This window comes from Xenopus laevis, chromosome 5S (genome assembly GCF_017654675.1).
Source record: "Xenopus laevis strain J_2021 chromosome 5S, Xenopus_laevis_v10.1, whole genome shotgun sequence".
NCBI lineage: Eukaryota > Metazoa > Chordata > Amphibia > Anura > Pipidae > Xenopus > Xenopus laevis.
Window position 1 is genome coordinate 12,474,399 of NC_054380.1, and position 8,126 is coordinate 12,482,524.

The window sequence follows — 8,126 nt, forward strand, 5'->3', positions numbered from 1 at the left end:
TTTAACTGTTCGATCTAACTATTTGCGCTAAATCCTTCGACTTCGATATTCGAAGTCGAAGGATTTAACTTCGATGGTCGAATATCGAGGGTTAATTAACCCTCGATATTCGACCCTAGGTAAATCTGCCCCATAATATCCTTATATTTTACAAGAGGGGGTACTTTATTCACTATATAAAATATTCCCTTAAACAGTTAGAAAAAGAACAATAAATTGGCAGTGAATAATCAGATTTGAGAGGAAATGAGCTGAGAGCTGAGCCAGTTGAGTCTGACACATGACTGCAGTTAATGCTCTCTAAGGCACACCAACCATATGATGGGGATTTGTGGCTCACTCAAGGGCATCACCTGACCCATAAAGGAATTTTTGCAGTTAGCGTATGAAAAAAAAGATTGAAGGAAGTATGGCAGCCTGGAAAACATTTTCTTATGTAGCACCAGTGCAAAAATGTAAGCTATTGTACCCGTTTAGTTTGATGGGTTGTTCTTTCCAGTGTTTTAAAGGATACTGACACCTTTAACAGTTTGTGCACTTTTAGAAGTGCAAGTTCTAGTACACAGGAACCCCCATTTGTTTAGTTTCTAACTGTCACTCTATCAGAGCTGAACATTATGCAGCGCAGAACAGGAAATCCTGTTTTTGACACAATGTATAGCACACAAAGGCTGCATGCAAGTGTCAGTCTCAGAGGGGCTCTCTCTTGTGAACTCTCTACAGTTCTGACAGTCAGAACACTGCCATGCCCAGACTCTAATACCATGTGTCTTTTAGTCCTGAGCATGACATATAAGCAGGGCACCAGAGAAAGCTCTTACCCTAACACTCTGAAGAACACAGATGCAGGAAAATGTGGTAAGTTAAAAGACTGTTGTTGGAATGTTGTGAATCAATTGTGCTGTTAGTTGGAAAATGTGTCCATAACTAAAAATGCAATTGAATACAAAACATTGGGAAGGTATTCCTTGAAAATGGAGGGCATATCTTCTCTAAAGTAAAGTTGCGCTCCGTGTGAATAAATAATGGACAACAGCAAAGGTAGGCCACTTAGAGAAATTAAACTTATGCCTTTGAGTTAAGGGGAAATCTGTGTTTAAGAGAGGGGAAGAATATTGTAATAAGCCAAACTTCTGTGGCATTGCACATCAAACACAACTGAAAACACTGCATGTAGCTTTAGATTAACGACCTGCCTTCTAAGTAGTAAGAGGAAAGTCAGTATTATTTTCCTTTTTCTGTAGTGCTAATACATTAATTCACTTCACATTCCAGGCAGTAGTTTGATGCCCAAGACATATTGAGATAATGTTACTTGGCCAAGGTCACAAGGGAATGATATACTGTCTGGTTTGCATTAGAGTCCAGTGTTACAGCCAAGTGAATTGTTCATTTGTAGAGATGAGAGCAAGGTATAATCTTAAAATTCACTAAAGGGCAAAGTGACTTAACGCTGGCGTAAATTCGCTAGCGAAGCAGATAGACTGTAGCGCTACTTTGAACTCTAAAGACAGGCAAATCTTTGCTCTGGTGAACGTAACTACTCAAATTCACTAAGATGCGGATTCTAATTAACGTTACCTCTTGCGCCAGACTTGCCTTCGCCACCTCAGACCAGGCGAAGTGCAATAGAGTAGATAGGAGTTACTCAAAAAATTGAAAATGTTTCTAAGTCCCCTTTTCAGTTGCAAAAGATCAGAATTTTTTTTAGGGTACCCGGTTTCCCCCCTACATTTCCTTACATTTGGCACATAAACTATACACTGACTGGGGCAGCTGGGAAATTGACAAAATGTCTAGCCCCATGTCAGATTTTAAAATTGAATAAAAAAAAATCTGTTTGCTCTTTTGAGAAATGGATTTCAGTGCAGAATTCTGCTGGAGCAGCACTATTAACTGATTAATTTTGAAAAAAAAAATTTTTCCCATGACAGTATCCCTTTAAGGTTCCCTGGGCTTGTGTAATGTAATGTATTTGCTGCAACATATATACGTCCATTGAAATTTAACTTCCCGCCTTATGCAAATTAGCCAACGCTAGCGCAACTTCGCTGTGCTTGCTGAATTAACGCTAGGTTAGTGAATTTGCCCCATAATGTTTGCCTGATACACGTTATGGGAATGACAATAGTTCAATACAGAGTGTCCAAATGTGCCAAAGCATAGACTCTCATGGAGTTTGGAAGCTGATAACAGGGGAATGTTAGTGAACAGCTGAAGAAGAGAAAATGGGACTCATCAAGATGAGAAAATACACAGCTTTCAGATAGCAAGTGGTGAATGACAGTTTCAAAACTGTGTAATAGCAAAACAAAAACCCTGTGGTTAAGAAATTTGCATGGTGAGGTTAGGTGATATCAAATGACAGCTAGCATGGCAAGCCCTCATGTCCTGGTTTAATTTTCTCTGTTGCATCGTTGAGCAACTTGGTCTGCTGAAAAGTGAAGGCTGAGAATCAGCCGCTACACTTGAATCAGCCTTTACCTTGCCTGAACTATAGATCCGTTGCATCAGCGCCTCTGACTATGAATAAGTGACCCCTGGTGACATAAAATGCACCAGGCTTTTTGTTTTAATCGTTATGGAAAATAAACTTGTACCCTTTTAAACGTTAACTTTTTGGCTCCTGGTTCTCAACTATATTTGGTCTGGTATGTGCAAAACTGCTTGCACATTATCGTCATTCAAAGGTAAATACACCATAACATGCTCCTTGTGAGTATTGACAGGAGTGATAAGTGCACCTGCCATCCTCCTTTGATGACTGGTGAGCAGAACCACTTATCACCAGGCTGGATGTAGTAATTCCAATTAGTTTCAATTAGTGAGATGCATTAACATCGCCTGCGGACATGTGCCAATCAAACGGCTACTCTGAAAATGCAAGCAAGCTGCAACTTGTGCACAAATGATGTAAACCTGCCGGGTAGCTAATGAATGCCATTTAATATATATTCAGTGCAATATTCACACATAGAGATATATAGCTGGTTACCAGTAACAACCTTAAAATGTGTTTTGTGTACTCCAAATCAGGCATAGTTTTACTCCCATAGAAACAATAAAACTGTTTGTAGTCAATTGCAAACAGTCGGCTACAATTACTGACCACGCAATAGCCTAAGGCATACAAGACTAGTAAAACTATTTAGGAAACATGAAAAGAATCTGAAAACTGCATGAAAAGATCATGGCGGAAAAGCAGGTTCTTAATTAGCTGTGAGTGTACCAAAAATGTGTTGTATTCGGTAGTAATAATAATAGTAACAACAATAATAATAGGGGTGCACTGAATCCAGGATTCGACCTTCGGCCTTTTTCAGCAGGAATCAATTTCAGCCAAATCCAAGTGTCTGGCCAAACCAAGTCCAAATCCTTAAAACCAAGTGAGTTTTTAAAATGTTTTAACCATGTGGCTCTTTTTAACCTTATCCAAGTCCTAATTTGAATATGCAAATTAGGGTTTAGATTCAGTTCGAGATTTGGCCAAATCTTTCATAAAGGATTCAGGATTGGCCGAATCCCAAAATTGTGCATTTGGTGCATCCCTAAATAATAATAATTATAAAGACAATTCTGTTTGAAAATGATGGTCGTTTCATGATTTAAATCACTGAAGTCTTTGTCTTTAACAAATTACTAATCAAAACCTATTAAAACAGGTTCTTAAAGGGATACTGTCATGGGAAAAAACATTTTTTTCAAAATGAATCAGTTAATAGTGCTGCTCCAGCAGAATTCTGCACTGAAATCCATTTCTCAAAAGAGCAAACAGATTTTTTTATATTCAATTTTGAAATCTGACATGGGGCTAGACATTTTGTCAATTTCCCAGCTGCCCCAAGTCATGTGACTTGTGCTCTGCTAAACTTCAACCACTCTTTACTGCTGTACTGCAAGTTGGAGTGATATCACCCCCCCCAGCAGCCAAACAAAAGAACAATGGTAACCAGATAACAGCTCCCTAACACAAGATAACAGCTGCCTGGTAGATCTAAGAACAACACTCAAAAGTAAAAAACCATGTCCCACTGAGACACATTCAGTTACATTGAGAAGGAAAAACAGCAGCCTGCCAGAAAGCATTTCTCTCCTAAAGTGCAGGCACAAGTCACATGACCAGGGGCAGCTGGGAAATTGACAAAATGTCTAGCCCCATGTCAGATTTCAAAATTGAATATAAATAAATCTGTTTGCTCTTTTGAGAAATGGATTTCAGTGCAGAATTCTGCTGGAGCAGCCCTATTAACTGATTTATTTTGAAAACATTTTTTTACTCTTGACCTGTTTCACCAGTGTAGTAAAAAAAACCTAGGGTAGTGCAGAAGCCCATGGAGTTCATCTTTAAAGGCATTCCATGCTGTTGATGGAACCCCAAAGTAAGTACTATTTTATTCTGCATCTAAGTATCCTTACAAGTCCCAATGGTCCTAATTTAGACAGAAATGTCCTGAAAATGAACCCCATGGCTTACCAGAACGTGGACATTATAATACAGAGCTTATACGTCTCTGCGGGCAACTATTTCAGAACAGTATTAGTCTTCTGATAATTTCCTTGCAGCTTTGGGGTTACGGAACAAAATGCATATTCAAGTGTATAGCCATCTGCAAAATATTCCTCTTGGTGGACAGGTGGCAAAATGCTAACATTTTCCACTTCATAGACCAACGAGGGAATGGCTCTGACTCTGATGGTGAACACGTGATCAGAATAATTCATATGTTAGAGGCTGAATATGTGCTGTGTGCCATTACATTAAAAAATCAAGACGTGTACTTCAGTAATTCAGCCAGGCAATGTATTGAAATAGATATATGTGTAGGCTGATGTAAACAAAGGGAAATATGTGAAAACTGGTAGTATTTTCCTTTCATCAAAGCACATGATTACAAAATGACAAAGACAAATACATTCTTCCCCTAAAGGCAAAAAATGTGAACTGTTCTGTTTTTTATTTTTTCCAGACAAGCTCCAGAAATTGTCTAAGCAGATGTGCAGTACAAAGCAAGAATCTCGTCCAAAAGGAAGCTTAGCCGGTTTTACAAACACTGAAGGAGCCTTTAAAATAATCGGTTGTCTAGCCATAAAAAGTTTCATTGGAAGATTTCCATGAACAAATAAAGCTAGGAAATGGAAAAGGAATGAAGACGTAAAGTAAAAGAGTCGAAAATCATCACAATTTCACCAACCATATCCTTTTATTCCCCAGCCGTATTTAGAAAATCCATAGAAACTGCAAAACTTTGGTGCACTAAGACAAGTATTTATATAAAGGGGTGAGAAAAGAACACCACTGTATACCAGGTAAAATACAGACGAGAGGAACAGTTTTTGGATATTGATATCAGTTGAAAACCCAAATCAAAAAAATGAAGCACCTATATATAAATCAACGAGACGTGCTAAAAATATATTTTAGATTTGTACAAATAAATGGAACAATGCCACTTTCATTGTGATCAAGTTTTTTTCTGTAAATTAACGTAAAAAATGTTTACTTTAATTTTAAAAAATTGTCAGTGAGTGAAAAAAATAAATAAATCTGCCTCCATTTCTTTGCACAGGATGTTAAAAGTTAAATTCACATGGGTATTCCTAACATTCTGGCACCTCTCATTCAATGATAGTTTTTTTTTTTGATAACCAACAACAACTTTCTTTTACAAGTAACTTAAAATGGCAAGACTGTAGGAGCAGGTGGACCCAGTTAAAAGAGAAGGAAAGTCATTTTAACTTGGGGTGCCAAAAACGAGGCACCCCCAAGTGGTTGTATTTACTTACCTGACAAGCCAGGCCAACAACATTTTCTGGGTCTCATCCACCCCAGCTTAAAAAAAATAATTAGTGAACAGAGCACCCCTATAAAACAACATAAAAAAACATTGGTGCCTGGGCCCCTCATAAAAGTGTATGACTTCAACTTTGGGTCTTTTTGTGGCTTTGGCTCAGTTTGCAGCTTCAGTGCTGTCAAGGGGGGCCCGGCTACTTCAAATAGTGGAGCACAGCAAGGCCCGAGCCCGGTACAACAGTACCCCCTGTGCCCCCCTGATGGCGGCCATGCCCCCAAGCAAAAAAAATACTTTCCTTTTCTTTTAAAGCAGATTTTTGTATTTATGCTTGTTGTTGCTCATAGTTCCTAAAACACTGTTGTCGGGTAACACCTTAATTGTTATTATTATATTTATTATTATATTATTATTGTAAATTAGTAGCCTTTATTAATATAGCACCAACATATTCCACAGTACTCTATAGCAATTATACATCATTCCCATCAGTCCCTGTCCTAGTGCAGTTTACAATCTAACGTCCCTATCACATTCACACACACTAGAGTCAATTTTATTAGGAGCCAGTTAAGCGGCCTTTATGATTTTTGGGATGTTGGGGGAAATTGGAGTACCCAGAGGCTGCTTTTGAAAAGTATTACCAACTAGACTTTTGCTTGTACAGGTATTTGTGACCATTTTGCAAAACACACTTTGGAAACTGAAATGTCCTGAATAGTGAGACAACACTTACCTTTGCTGTAACACTTGACAACATGACATAATATACTCCAGTGCCCAGCTTTTCCTTTTACTTGTAGTTTTGTAACTCCTTTACTTCCTGTAACTGTAAAATAAAAGTGTTCAAGCAGCACAATGATGAAACGATCGTCAGGTTATCAACGAGTTTAACAATATATCAATAACCACCACCACAGGTGGCACATTTATATTATAAAGTAGAACTAAAGCTTAACAGCAAGCTAGGCTATAAATACTACACACTATAGAGGTTATTTATCAAAGGTCAAATTTTAGAATAATGTGAATCTTTTAACACTCTAATAAATTTGATTTCATTCGCAATTCAAAGGGTATATTGTTTATGAAAAAATGTGAACATCTAAAATTCGATCGAATAGTCCCAACCAACGACTATCGAATTTGAATTCCAAAAAAAACATTGAATATTGCGCATCTAATTTTCTATGGCCATCACTTTTGCTGCAAAACATGGAAAAAATTTGGCTCAACACTACTGTTTACATCTTCAAATAGTTCAACGGACCTCTGCCATTGACTTCTAAATGAATTCAGCAGGTTTTAGGTGTAGAATAGTCGAATTAGAACTGTTTCCGTGGTCATGGTATGATAAATCTCACATTCTAAGTTGGTGGTTTTAAATTAGAATCTATGAGTTTTGACCAAATTTTTTTTTCGAATTTACCATTCGAACCGTAGTAAATTTGTCCCTATGTGCTGATGTATCAGACCAAGGCCCCCATAGCTCTTTAGCAAGGAAGATATGCGCCTCATAAGATTCCTCAGAAGCTCCCCATCTTGGTTTTTCACAGCACATAATCTTGGCTGCTGTCACGTATCTGAGCTTAGGGACAAACTCACCGATAGTGATGTGTGGGCCGGCCTGATACTCGCGGGTTCGAGCCAACCTCGCACTGTTCTTCGCTTCTCCTGCTCTTCCCGACCACCAACGTCAAATACCGGCTGCCGACTTCATCTTTTATAGATGCTGCGCCTGCTCGCCCCGCCACTTTTGTGACGTCATTGGCGTGCTGGCGCGGGTCTATAAAAGCAACCTGGAAGTCGGATGCGGGCGGGCGTGGGCTCAGGTCGGGGGCGGGTTAGGTGCGGCCACTACTCACCGACAAATTACAAGAAGGCCATCTCGCACAGAGTCCATTTTAAGTGAATAATTCTAAATTTAAAAATAATTATCCTTTTTCCCTGTTATAAGAAAACAGTGCCTTGTGCTTGAGGTTGGCTGCACATAAATCCATATTTGTGGCCAGGGCAACCATCAGGGGGGGACAGGGGGGAGAGTTGTAGGGGGCCCCAAGGGTAAGGGGGGCCCGGCCACGCCACACTTACTTGATTAGCCGGGCCCCCCATCTTTCTGAGAGCTGCTGACTTTGGGAAGGCATGGACGTTTAAGGGGCCCTGGCTACCAATTTTCTTATAATGTGGGGGGGGGGGGGACTGGCCACCAATTTTGGCCACAATTTTTTTTCTCATGTGGGGTCCTAGCCACCAATATTTTTTAATGGGGGGCGCTGACCACCAATATCTTTTTATTTTTTATTAACATGTGGGAGCCCTAGCCACCAATATTTTTTA

General features: G+C 39.2%; 1 long non-coding RNA gene across 1 annotated transcript; it reads left to right on the forward strand.

Annotated features, from left to right (window-relative positions):
* Positions 1-125: 125 nt before the first annotated feature.
* LOC121394156 lies at positions 126-5,450 on the forward strand. Its single transcript, XR_005961520.1, has 2 exons — positions 126-858; positions 4,968-5,450. It is a non-coding gene; the product is annotated as an uncharacterized LOC121394156 (long non-coding RNA).
* Positions 5,451-8,126: the final 2,676 nt, after the last annotated feature.